The sequence below is a fragment of the Mus pahari genome, chromosome 9 (assembly GCF_900095145.1).
Source record: "Mus pahari chromosome 9, PAHARI_EIJ_v1.1, whole genome shotgun sequence".
Classification (NCBI taxonomy): Eukaryota; Metazoa; Chordata; class Mammalia; order Rodentia; family Muridae; genus Mus; species Mus pahari.
Window position 1 is genome coordinate 42,090,924 of NC_034598.1, and position 13,034 is coordinate 42,103,957.

Genomic DNA, 13,034 nt, shown 5'->3' on the forward strand with positions numbered 1-13,034 from the left:
AAAGTCTCTTAACTAAAAATAAGCAACTTCATTTTCTACCTCATCCTCCCAGAGTGCTCTGAACATTAACCTTCAGACATTTTGATCCTGTTTGCAGTATGGATTGCTTCTTTCAGCAGTCAGTAAGATGGAGAAAATTCCTGGATCAATTCTTGGATGGACTGTGACAAGACACAGGGCTGACCTTATGCCTGCACGGCGCTGCACTGTCCTGCTCTCAGGAAACACAGCTAGCACAGTCTGGTGAATCTCCATGCTCAAAACTGCTGCAGAGAAAAAAAGACACACAAACACACCCCTCCCCCTGCGGTTTGCTCCAACCAGAGTCTTCAGGAATAAACAAACCTAAGCCCACTAAGAGTGTGCCCTTCATATACATCCCATGTGTATCTACAGCTCATCAACACAGGGAGAACTTCACAAGCAGGACTGGGAACTACATGCGAGGCATGCACACGAGGCACACACTGGCACTGCCCTGCAGGTTACTCAGCACTGGCTTTCTCTGTGGAAATATACTCATTCTCCTTATACAGTCTCACTAGAGGGATGGAATTAAAGAACAGAAAGCATTTCTGTGAAATGATCCAATATGCCACTCAGGCATCCGCATGTGGGCGATAATCATCTACTATGAGGTACCAAGAAATACAGAGGAAAAAAAATCCCCAGAGCAGAAGTCAATGTCTCTGCTCCTGGTAGCTCTGTGGCATAAGTGCCAAAGGACAGCTGGTTAACAGAATCCAGACAGAGGTTTTCCTCGGAGCCCTTCCAAAAGCCAGTGGAGATGTTATGCAAGCCAATTTTTTTTCACAGGGTTTCGGCAATGGTGAAATCTAGGTTGAACTCTGTGATCTCAAATGTAGCTCTGACACCCTTATGACTCATTCCTTTCAATTCCACATCTCAGGGAACAAAGATGCAGATTCAACTTCCCAGACCAGCTTCTAACTGCACCAGTTACCCAGCACTGGCTACTATGCCACTACCTACTTGGAACTGGGAATTTAAACAACAATGAACATTTATTGCATGAGATTCTGTAAAAGTTTAGATAACGTTTTAATGAAAATAAATTTTCAATGTATTATGAAAGGAAAAATAATCCCCTGGGGGTATTCCACAAAAGAACACTATGTTACACAGAAAAAAAAAATTAATAAACCCAAATACAAAGTGATAAATTCAGTTCCAGAATAACAATTTAGCTCTATTGTTATTTTGGGTGGATATTTCCCCAGAAAGAGATCAATCTGTATTCATGGACTGTACTAAGAACCACCGTGCACTTGATGTAACTAATTTTCCTCCTATCTAGAACAGTGTGGACGTGAACAATCAGGTCATTGCACCTTGAACTGTGATCCAAGTATCTGATTCTCTTGGAGCCTTTACCTTCACACAGATAGGTCTCAGGCCATGTGTACTCAGGCCTAGAACACTAAGGCTTTCTCCCATTCTTGTGTGAGGTGTATGTTTGGGGGAGAGGGGTGGTCATGTCAGGGGCCACCCAAGTACTGAGTACCCTCTCTCTGAGGCAGCAGACAGAATTCTACCTGCTCTTGTGCATCAGGTTATATATAGGTGACAGGCTCTGCCAATTCAGCACCTACCACAAAATTCCACCTCAGGAGAAAAAGAAAAAGATCTGAGGAAGAAGGTGCCTGGTACAGAGAAAAAGAAAGAAAGCATAAGAGGCATCCAATGGAAGGGCTCTGAGGTCAGGCTCCCAACATCCTCGAATAAATCCCTTTCCTCAATAGACCTGACTTACCTAAGGTAGGCTAGCCATCATGAGGTCAGTGTACTTGGGTTGCACTTTTTAACAACAACAGTCTGTATTTATGTGCACTGCCCATAAGCGAAAGCACAGGAAACCTGTGTGACTTTCTGATTTTGTTTTCTAGCCCAATTGGTAAATAATGTTAGGATAAGGGATAACTAAATCTTAATTGATTATCTTGATGACCTCCAAACTCACAGAACTGCTAAGTTCAAGACAACAGACAACCTAATAACCTCTTTGTACCAAACGAAGTGCAAAAGGGTTGACCAACTCTGGCTCTGTGAGGTTTGTCTCCTATTTCCACACAAAACCTGAGTCCCTTACTTCACCTCCTTCAATTCTGCCCCAACCCCACTCAATTCCTCAGATCCCTCTTGGAATACTATACCCTTTTAATAGTCATTCACCCAATGGGACACCTGGATGCCAGGACGTGAGGGTCATGGTATGTGCTGGTAACTACACTTGCACAGGACTTCTATAAGGGTTAGTACCCCAAAACTCTCAGAAAGCACATTTCACTCCTACTCACATAAGTCCTTAACGGGAATGAACCTTGGAAGCTACTTCAGCATCTCCACTTCACATTCAAGGAAGGTGGGGCAGATTCAGAACCAAGCTCGGATTATTCACGCCAAGTCCCTAAATTCTGGAGCACTCTCCTGCTTGGTTCTCCACCAAGTAGCTGATAAGCTGCACCATCTCCAATTTTAATTCCTGTAAGCCTGTACAGTTGAATCACATAGATTTTTCATTCTGTCTGGCTGCTTTTTTTTCTAAACCTCCCGGAGCATCCGACTTTCAATGTTGTTATCACTTAAGGGAATGCATCTCAACCACATGCCGCCCAACAGTGTAAGATGATGATGTTGAGGCGCAACTTTTTTTTTCCAGGATGTGAGCACCCTGTTTCCAACAGATTAATTTACTATATTGTACTTTGTGATTTTATAACAATTTTGAGTGTTTTGAAATGTTTCTACACTACAAAGAAAAGCAAGGAAGTCTGGAGATAACACAGACATATGGGCATAAATATATGACTGATTCAGCAAGTACAGTAGAGTGGGGGGGGGCAGTGCGTAAGACAGAAAAGCATACGTTTGCAGAGGCAGACAACCTCCTCAATCCAGGCTCTATCGCTTACCACCTACAGAAAGAATAAGAAAAAGTCACTGCCTCAGTCAGCAAGGATTTAAAAGTACCTGCCATCTGCCAGCCATTGTTCTTAACCTCAGGATAGTTAGAGCAACAGTCCTGCCTTCCAGGGACCTCTGTTCCTGCCAGGTAAGTTGTATGTGAATGAAGGGAGTTAGAGGTAGAGGCAGATGACAATGATAACCAGAGGGGTGACAGAGCATGCACATAGGAATGTGTGCAAAAAGATGAGAGAGCTGGCTAGAGGCTAAGGGCAGACCAGGGGTAGGAGACAGAGGGACTGCTGGGAGCACCTGAGATGGAACAGGTGCAGGGTTTCAAGCAGGAGAGTGACGTGATGTGCCTTGTATTAAGAGGTCAGGCTTGGCTGCTAGTCAAGAACAAACGGAAAGGACACATAGTGGAAAAAGGGAGATTGGGCAGGCAGCCACTTGGGTAAGCCCTGCGAGCAAGTTCCCAGCAATGAAAAGGGGCGGTGGCAGTCCCATGTAATTGTGTCCTCCCAAGACCAGCATAAGGATCAGACGAGACTAACCTTGCATGACACACAGGAGCTCAGTAACTGTTAGCTAACATCCAACTTTCCCAAGATGTCACTGAGCCTCTCTGTATTACTTTCATGATTGATCTGAAAAAGTATCAGCCATGGGATCTCCTACAAGGGATGGCTGTACGGGGCATGAGCCAGGTGAAATGACCTCCTTGAGAAGCACCAGCTCTGCCAGTTCAAAGCCTGGAAATTTCAAGACTTGCAAATGGCAGGTGATATTTCACTTGGTTTTTGTTTGTTTGAGTCAAGGTCTCTCTCTGTGGCCCTGAGCATCCTGTAACTGGCTCTGCAGACCAGGCTGGCTTCCAACTCACAGAAAACCACCTGCCTCTGGCTCCTGAGTGCTGGGATTAAAGGTGTGCGCCACCACTACCAGGCATGAGATGATATATTTCAAAGACTCTGTAAGTAGAAACAAATGCTACACATAATATACTAGTGGATAATCTGATGCAAAATGTTCATCATTGAAGATTCCCAGACTCCTTAACCTCTGTTTGTGTTCTCTCTATCTCTCTGTTTCTCTCTCTCTCTCTCTCTCTCTCTCTCTCTCTCTCTCTCTCTCTCTCTCTCTCACACACACACACACACACACAAATAAAAATAAATAAATTTAAAATAGAGAGAAACCATTGATAGTTAATGGCTTCTGAGGCAGGGAAAGACAAGTTGTTTTTTCCTAAAGGGTGGGGCCCTAGTAGGTCAACCAAACTCCAGTGGATGACCCCATAACTACCAATATATGATCAGCACAAACTGGACTCACTGGATTGTTTAACGGGAGCAAGAAGTTGGAAGGGATGGGGAGGTATCTGGGAGAAGCTAAAAGGAAGAGTTAGGTGAATATGATCAAAATACATGTGAGTCAGGCATGGTGGTTGTGCTGGAGAATTTATGTCAAGTTGACACAAACTGAAGTCCATCAGAGAGGAGGGAGCCTCAATTAAGAAATGCCTCCAGAGGATCTGGATATAGGCAAGCCTGTAGGGCATATTCTTAATCAGTGATTGATAGGAGAAGACCCGGCCCATTATGGGTGGAGCCATCATTGGGTTGGTGGTCCTGGGTTCTGTAAGAAAGTGGGCTGAACAAGTCATGGTGAACAAGCCAGTAAGCAGCACCTCACCATGGTCTCTGAATCAGCTCCTGCCTCCAGGATCCTGCCCTGTTTGAGTTCCTGTCCAAACTTCCTTCAACAATGAATAGCAATTTGGAAGTATAAGCCAAATAAACCCTTTCCTCCCCGAGTTACTTTTGGTCATGGTGTTTTATCATAGCAATGGTAACCCAACTAGGACATGGTGCATGCCTTTAATTCTAGCATCAGGAAGCTGAGACAGCTGCATCTCAGTGAGTTCAAGGTCAGCCTGACTACACAGTAAGACTCTGTCTCAAAAGGCAAAGAAACAAACAAAATACATGGAATTTAATTCCCAACAACCACAACCACACGAAGGCTCACAACCATCTGTACAGCTACAGTGTACTCACATACATTAAATAAATAAATAAATCTAGAAAGAAAGAAAGAAAGAAAGAAAGAAAGAAAGAAAGAAAGAAAGAAAGAAAAAAAGAAAGAAAGAAACTGTAAATGTGAATAAAGTGGTTACTTTCTGGGAGCCACTCTGAGGAGGGGTTGTGTGAATCCTGATTGATCACTGATCAGTCAGAAATTCCAGAGGTCCAGACAATAAACAGCCTGAAGAGGAGACCATCTTGAGGACAGAGCCCTTACTTAGCCTAGGGGATCTACCATCTCCAGGCAGACTGTAATCAACTGGACTGAATCAAGGGATACTGCTGGTGTCTGTTGCAGTGCTGACTGCTTGCACAGTGAAATCTTGCCCCCCTCTGGTGATGATGTCATGAGGGGATAGTAGGAAAAGCTGAGTCTGAGTTAGTGTTTTCTGTTTCATCACTCCTCTTCCTGAATCCAGTCCCGTACCCACTGTCTTCTGTCTTTCCCCGCCTCTATATTATGTGAAAGCTTTAAAAACCTGCACTGCCTGCACCACCATCCAGCCCCGCCTTCAAATCTCCAACTAGACAATGATATGGCTCCTTCCACTAAGGTACGGTATGTCATCAACCTACTGGAAGCTTTGTTAAACACAATGAATGTCACTATGTCTGCATTCTACATGTCACCTTCCTCTGGGGCTGGGGGACATTCTAAATGCACGCTGGCATTTCCTCCAGAGCTTCCAGATGCCAGGTTTGCTCATCAGGGCTACATCTGATAAATTAAGATGTTAACCTTCCTTCCACTGAGGACACTTAGAGACAAGGGAACTTTTTAATAAAGAAAAATTCCATTGCATATAGATCTCTCATAAAAAGGCCATTAGGCAAGTTTGCTTATAAAAACCAGTATTCTAAGTTCTATGCCATTTTTCTTAATACAGGCAACAAGTCTTCAAAATACATTTGAATGAACTGAAGGCAGTAGCTACCTCTGCTGGGATGGAACATCCTTTCCCCTTCAGCCCCTGGAACCTTTTCAAGGGCTTGCTTCCTGCAATGTTCATTCCAACTAGGTCATGTCCATAGTACCGTCACTATCCAAAACAAGATGCACAGGAGCCTAGCCCCCCAGTTTGAGTTTCATGAGTCTGCTCTCTTTAAAGAAAACTTCCTTAGAGAGTCATCCACATTTAATGCCCCAAATGTCCCTCCTCCCCACTGCTCGAAAACCCACTGAAGTCATTGATGGCCTGCCTCTCATCAAATCCAAGGAAATATTTTCCAGACCCCCTAAGTCTGAGAAGCACCTGATCATTCATGTCCTAGACTCCTGACCACTGAGCCCTCCTGCCTGCCTTCTTCAGCAGTGTAGTCCGGCATCCCCTCCCCTGTGGACTCCTTGCCAAGAGTCCCTACCAGCACCTACCTCTGCTCTTCTGCATCCATATTCACCGTCCAGTCTATGAAATGAAACAGCAGCTATCCTCAAAAAAGACACCTAAATTTGCATATCTGGCCCAACCTTTTCCTGAGCCTGACCTTGAATTTTCCTTTCTATCCAAATCTCTATTCAGATGACTAATCACAAAAACAATAAGCAAAGCAAACTGTCTTAAATACTGCTAGTCAGGTACTATTCTAGGGATTCTACATTAGCTCAGTGTATCGACTCAAAGCCCGTTTCCTTCTTTCTTCCTCTCTCTCTCTCTCTCTCTCTCTCTCTCTCTCTCTCTCTCTCTCTCTCGTAGTTGTTTTTGAGACAGGATCTCACTATGTACTCCTCTCAGGCCCCGAACTGCCTCCTTCATTCTGCATTCTGGAATTGAAGGCATGTACCACCACGGATACACCAGACACACATTCTATTCTCCTTGAACTAAGGATAAAGAACGGAAGCACGGGAAAACTACACAGCTAAGAGTTTAACACCACCCCCAGGCAAGCGTGTGGTATGATTACTGAGCACGTCTCAGGATTCATTTTCCAGATCTCAAGTCCCAATCCCTACCCTAAACACACAACCTTCCCCAGGCTTCCTACTCCACCGATACGGCACTACCTCATGCTGAGAGTCAGAAGACTCAGCTATAAGCAGCATGCTGTGGTGTATTACTTCAGTATCTTTTTTTTTTTTTTAAATGAAAGCACAAAAGCACCACGATAATCTACGCTCCAAGTCGGTCCTTTCAGTGAGTGTAAATGAACACTAAGTGGTAAGAAATGGTTGCCCTTCTCTAATTGGCACATCTTCCTCTGTCAGGTATATTAATAAAAAAAAAAAATTGTGTACCTCACAGAGAAAGCATCTTACACAGTGATGAATCCACCCCTTCCCCTTGCTGGGGCCCCAGCCTAATGATCAGGCTTCTAACAGGGCTTCCTCCCTGGTCTCCACCGGCACTCCTGCCTGCGGTATTGGAGTGAGGGGGCTGAGTGTGGCATGCTATAGAGAGGATCTGTCTGACTGTCTGACCTTGAAAGAGCACCTCACAGTTCCCTGCTTTGACAACCTCCATCTATAACATGGGAATAACAGCAACAGACTCCAGAGATGGTTCAGCAGGTAGAGGTGCTGGCATTCAGGACCGACGATCTGAGAAGCTGTCCTCTGACCTCTACATTGTCTACACTCCATCTACACATAAAAATAAGATAAATTAGTAAGAAAACCGAACAGTGCTAATGTTCACCTTTTGGGCTGTTGATTGGTTGAACTGACAAACATACATTAACCTGGAACAGCCTAGCACATGACAAGCTCCTGAAAACCCACAAGCCAGAATGATCCTGTTGAAAGATAAACCAGATCATGTCCTTCCCTGCCCTGTTCAAAACTCTCTAGAAGGGAAAGGGAGAGAGGGAAGAGCAGGCAGGCTAGCCCTCCTAAGACCCCCCATCATTCTAGGATTAAACTTTAAATCCCTCACCACAGCTTCTACACTCCAGCAAGAAGCAGCCCTCCCCATCTCTCCAGCCTCATTTCCTGCCTCTCTCCCTCCCTCCCTGGCCACAATGACTCCCTGATGCTAACAACACATGTCAAGGCCTTTACCCCAGAGTCTCTCCTTCCTGGAAGGCTGCATCAGGCTCTACCTCACACTCCTTGGTCACCTATTCGGTCTGCTTCCACCTAGCCTTTCTTCCTTTGCCCTTCAGGGTACACAGACATTAGTGTCTTGCTCACCCTGCCACTGTTCCCATACTGAGAACCTCAGGTAGGCAGAACCTCATCAAATTCACCAGGACAGAACCTGAAACATGGGTACCACTGATGAGAAAGAAAACAGCACCAGGTTTGAAAATCACTGATCTAGAGCTACTTTCTGCTTCATCTGAACTTAACCCATCATGCCTGAAACCAAAGTCACTGGTATAGATGTTCCTAGAACGCCACATAAGTAAAAACACTGGGAAGAATAGCAGGCAGTATTATCAAAATGTTTAAAAGCAAGCAACAACAACTTGGTATTAATGGTCCTAATTGCAGCAGAAAGCAAGGTAAATCTCTCTGCATCTTCTTCATCCATGTTCCAAACAAAAGACATACCTCAATAAAGACACTCACTAAGGAATAAGGAATCTTAATCTAGTGCAACAGTTTTTGACCTGTCAGTCATGACCTCCCTGGGGGTTGACCCCCTTCATGGGGGTCAGATATTAGATATTCTTTGTATCATACATCTACATTACGATTCATAACAGAAGCAAAATTAAAGTTATGAATGGGACTAATCTTACAGTTGGAGGTCACCTCGACATGAGGAACTGTATTAAAGGGTCACAGCGTTAGGAAGGTTGAGCACCACTGATTTAGTGAATGATTTTTAAGTGAAATTATTGCTCCTTATTTGTCCTACTTCATATACAAGGAACATATTAAATAAAAGGTTTTTAGGCAAAACCATTTCCCCTACAGCAAATTGTGGACTTGGAAATTAATATGTAACACAGAAAACTGACTCTCCAAGCCTTCATCCTAACCTTGACCACTTCCCTAATGATTGCATAACTTCACTGACTATCATCTTCAGAAGTAGCCTCTAGAAAACCTCCTAGCTAGTTAAACAGCATTCTCTGGTCCTGTGTATTTACATGGCTAATCACAGCACTCAAGGCACTAAATTCCAGTTCTTAAATACAACTTACTGATAAAGGAATTTTGGATTCAAACTTATGAGCAGATCTTCCTTGTGCCCCCTTGTATAAATAAGAATCCTCCTGTTACACTGTTAAGGGAAACTTCAAAGCACTCTATTTTAAAAGCTGAGCCTAATGGCCCCAGGTCTATAATTCCAGATATTGGGGAGCCTAATACAGGAGGACTGAAAATTTGAGGTCTCCTGGGCTGCATATAGACTGAGTTCAAGGCCAGCCTGGGCAGTTTAGTGAGACATTTCTCAAGGCTGAGATATATCTCAATAGTAAAGTGCTTGCCTCGAATGTCCTAGGCTCTTGGTTCACTCCAAAGTACCAGGAAAAAAAAAACTATATTGAAATATACCACAACTATACACACACACACACACACACACACACACACACACACACCACTACTGAGACAATGTACAATTCATACACAGTAACATCTGTAGATAACTGAACAGTAGGGTACAGAGAAGAGTGATGTTGAGCCTATTCTGTGTGCCTTTTGAATGTATTACATACACACGCATTGCTTGTCTTCCTGGATGTATTATGTACATACTTACATTTTTTAAACCTACAAGCAAAATTTTTACACTTTAGTAAATACAATTTTATCTTTAAACATTAACACTCTTAAAGTGATTAAGAAGGCAAACTGTCAGTAGGTTCTTGTACTGTGCTGTAGAGGTCAGTGCTGTAACTCCAGAGGGGAGGTCTAGCACATGACCAGTTAGAGACTGTTCACTCACTGGACAAGATGGGTTTAAAGGATTTTTCTTATTCCAAAAATTCTAAAGCAGTTTAAAAGCTTTACGGCACATAAACTTACAAAGAAGTGAATTTGCCTATGAGCCAAGATGTGTTTTCAGGATGATGTTTTTTCTTGGTAGCTAATCTTCCTGCCTGGGCCTACCAGCAATAACTGAATGGACACATCATGGAAGATACACGTCATCAGTTTCTCTCTTCAACACTGTCCTTGTAGAAAGGTCTCCTTTGCTCCTTCCAACTGGAGCGTCACAGCTGACGTAGAAGTAACTGAGTGTGCCCAGTTTCTGAAACCCCTTGACATCTAACAGGCATGGAGAACACATTCCTTTCAAAGCCTGTGGACTCCACCTCCCCACCACTGTGGGATCCCAGCACCCAGCCCAGTGTGTCTCATCCACTATTTATCAAGCTCCTGTTGTGGGAGCCCATGCTGTGAATCTGCCCCTTGGAGGATCCTGTACCAAGGGACCATTAATTCTCTCATTCCAAAAGGAGCTGTACCAACCAACCTTCTGCCTCTTTTTTCTTCTCTCTTTCCCTCCAGGGAACTGTCTCAAGGAAAAGGGGTAAAGAAGTTTCATCCATCCCCAGAGAAAGAAAAAACAAAAAACAAAAACAGCTGGCTTTTACAGTTTTGTCTTGAGACAAAAACAGGTTTGGAAAATGCAGCTTCCTTTCAAAGGAACAAAGAGGGTTAATACATTATTTCTATTCTCAGTAAAAACTAATGTTTGATCATCTTAATTACAGCACCTAGCAGTAAAAAGGCCAAGTTTGCTCTCGGGCTTCTTTTTGTTATACTTCCAGAATGGAACACAATAAATGGCTTTCAAAAGAAGAAAAAAAGATGCCCCCATCAGAAGTAACAACCCAAATGTGCTAGGTGAAAACACTGACCTCCAACCAGGCACTCCAGTGCGGATATCCCCCTCATAAATCCCGAACGGAACACATTTCTGGTCCTCCAAAGGCGACTCCGGCGCCACTACAGTCTAGCGTCCACAGCCCCATCTGACATTTCCCTTGCACACAGACACCACACAGTGATTTTCCTCCTGCCTATGTAAGTGCGCGTCAAAATTCACCTCCAACCCCTAATGTCCCAGATGGCTCCCACAAGCAGCAGACGCGCTAGGTACTCGGAACTTCGTCACCCGGGCGCTCGGCGCCCATGTAGGCTCTGAGCCCTCGTCGGAAGGGGCACGGACCACGAAAAAAGCAGCCTGCCTCACCCAGGTCACGGTGTCCACTTCGTGGGAGCGCAGTGTCTCCTTTGCGGGACACAAGATGCTCTCACTGGGCGCAGCCTTCCCTCTGTGGGATATGGGGTTAGGGTCTCCCTCCTCGGAGTTCAGAGTATACTCTGTACAGCACGGGGTTCCCTCCCTGTGCCCTTCCCCTGGACGCCCTCTCGCCTCTGCGGAGCACATGGTCCCTTCTGCAGGGCACAAAGTCCCCATCCCCTGGTACAGCTTCCTCTCCTCGGAGCACAGGGTTCCCACCCCCCACCCCGAGCTTAACCTCCCTTCTGCTAGGCACTGGTCCCTTCTGCAGGATACAGAGCTCAACCTTTCCTCTACCAAGCACATGCTCCCTTCTGCAGGGCACAGGGTCCCCATCCCCGGACACAGCTTCAGAGTGACACAGGGTATCTCCTCTCAGGGCGCAGCTTCCCTTTTGCAGGGCACAGGTCCCCTCTCTAGGATACAGTGTTCCCATCCCCGGGCGCAGCTTTCCCTCTGCAGGGCACAGGGTCCCCCTCCCGGTGCGCAGTGTCCCCTGTGCTGGGCAAAGGTCCCTTCCCGGGGTACAGGGTCCCCTCCCCGGAGCACAGGTCCCCTCCGCCCGGCACACCATTCCCCTCCCTGGGCGCAGTCCCCTCCCTGGAGTACAGGGTCCTCTCCGCGGGCACAACCTCCTGTCCGAGAGGCGCACGGTCGGCTCGCCGCGGCGCAGCGCATCCCACGCGGACGCGGCGCCTCCAGGAGCGGACGAGCCGTCCTGGGCGCAGCCTCCTCCCGCAGCGCAGCGCATCCAAGAGGACCGCGGCCCGCCCTCCGCGCGCCGCCCGGGATGCGCCAGCGACCCCGCAGCCCGCCGCGGGCCCTGGCCCGGCTCCATAGGGTCTGGGGTCGGTGGTCAGGTCCGTGGCCGCCAGCGCTGCGCGGCCTCAGCCACCTGCCCCGCGCTTACATAAACGCGGCCGCCCGCGTCCCCGCCACCTTACCTCCGCTCACGCTGCACCCGCGGGCTGCCGGTGTCTGGCTCCGGGCGCTGTGGCGGCCTCGGCTGGCCCCGCGGCCCCAGCTAGGAGCCCCTCGCCGCCGCCTCAGCCTCAGCCACCTCAGCCTCAGCCGCTGCCTCAGCCGCTGCCTCTAGCCTCGGCGCCGGCGGCTCCGCCCCCTCGGCTCGCCCCGCCCCAGCCGCCGCAGCCGCGCGCGCGTGCTCGCTTGCAGGGGTGGAGCCAGCGCCCGACGCTGACGTGCGCGCCTCCTGCCCCGAGCCGACGTCTGGACTCGCCCGCGGCGGCGGGAACCGCGAGGGTTAGCGGTTAGAACCAAAACAGGTCGTGCGTCGCTAGGGAGACTCGAAGCGGAAGGGAGCTCCGAGAAGATCGACGGGGGCGGGGTTCTCGAACTCGCGGGCGGGAGCTTCGGATGGGACCTGAGGGGACAGGTGGGACCAAGGACCCTAGAGATCCTGTGGGATCTGGGAACAGGGCAGGGAAAATCAGAGAGAAGCCACTGAAGCGCGACTGTGACCGCCGCTTGAAGACCCACTGCACCTCGTACGTGGTACCCTGGCATCCCGCAAGAATCGTCCCTGGGCCTTCGACCAGTTTTGAGAGCTGGCCCTGGTCACTGACACCCACCTCCGTAGACCTTGAAAATAGGGAGAGGAGCAGGGACGTGATTTTGTGAAGCAGGGTGTCTACTGTTGGTCACTAGAAATGATGGCCGGTTTTTAACCTAGACCCCAGGGTCAAGTTCAGGCTCTTCCACCTCTTAGGCATACCAGACGTGTCTTGTGTTTGACCTGCCTGTTTCCGCGTTTGTTTAAAAAGAAAAAGGTCTAGTGAAAGACGTGTGCAGGTAGGTAAAGTACTGTGTCGAACATCCAAGATGTGATCAACAACTTGTGTGGCCCCTCGGCGACTGT

The 13,034-nt window shown here is 47.3% G+C and overlaps 1 protein-coding gene across 1 annotated transcript in view; it reads right to left on the bottom strand.

Moving 5' to 3' along the window:
• The window catches only part of Adarb1 (adenosine deaminase RNA specific B1), a 124,166-nt gene extending 111,931 nt beyond the window's left edge, over positions 1–12,235 (bottom strand). Inside the window, exon 1 of the mRNA XM_029542103.1 lies at positions 12,103–12,235. The gene's annotated coding sequence lies outside the window, so the exon portion shown is untranslated. The remainder of the gene's footprint in view (positions 1–12,102) is intronic.
• Positions 12,236–13,034: the final 799 nt, after the last annotated feature.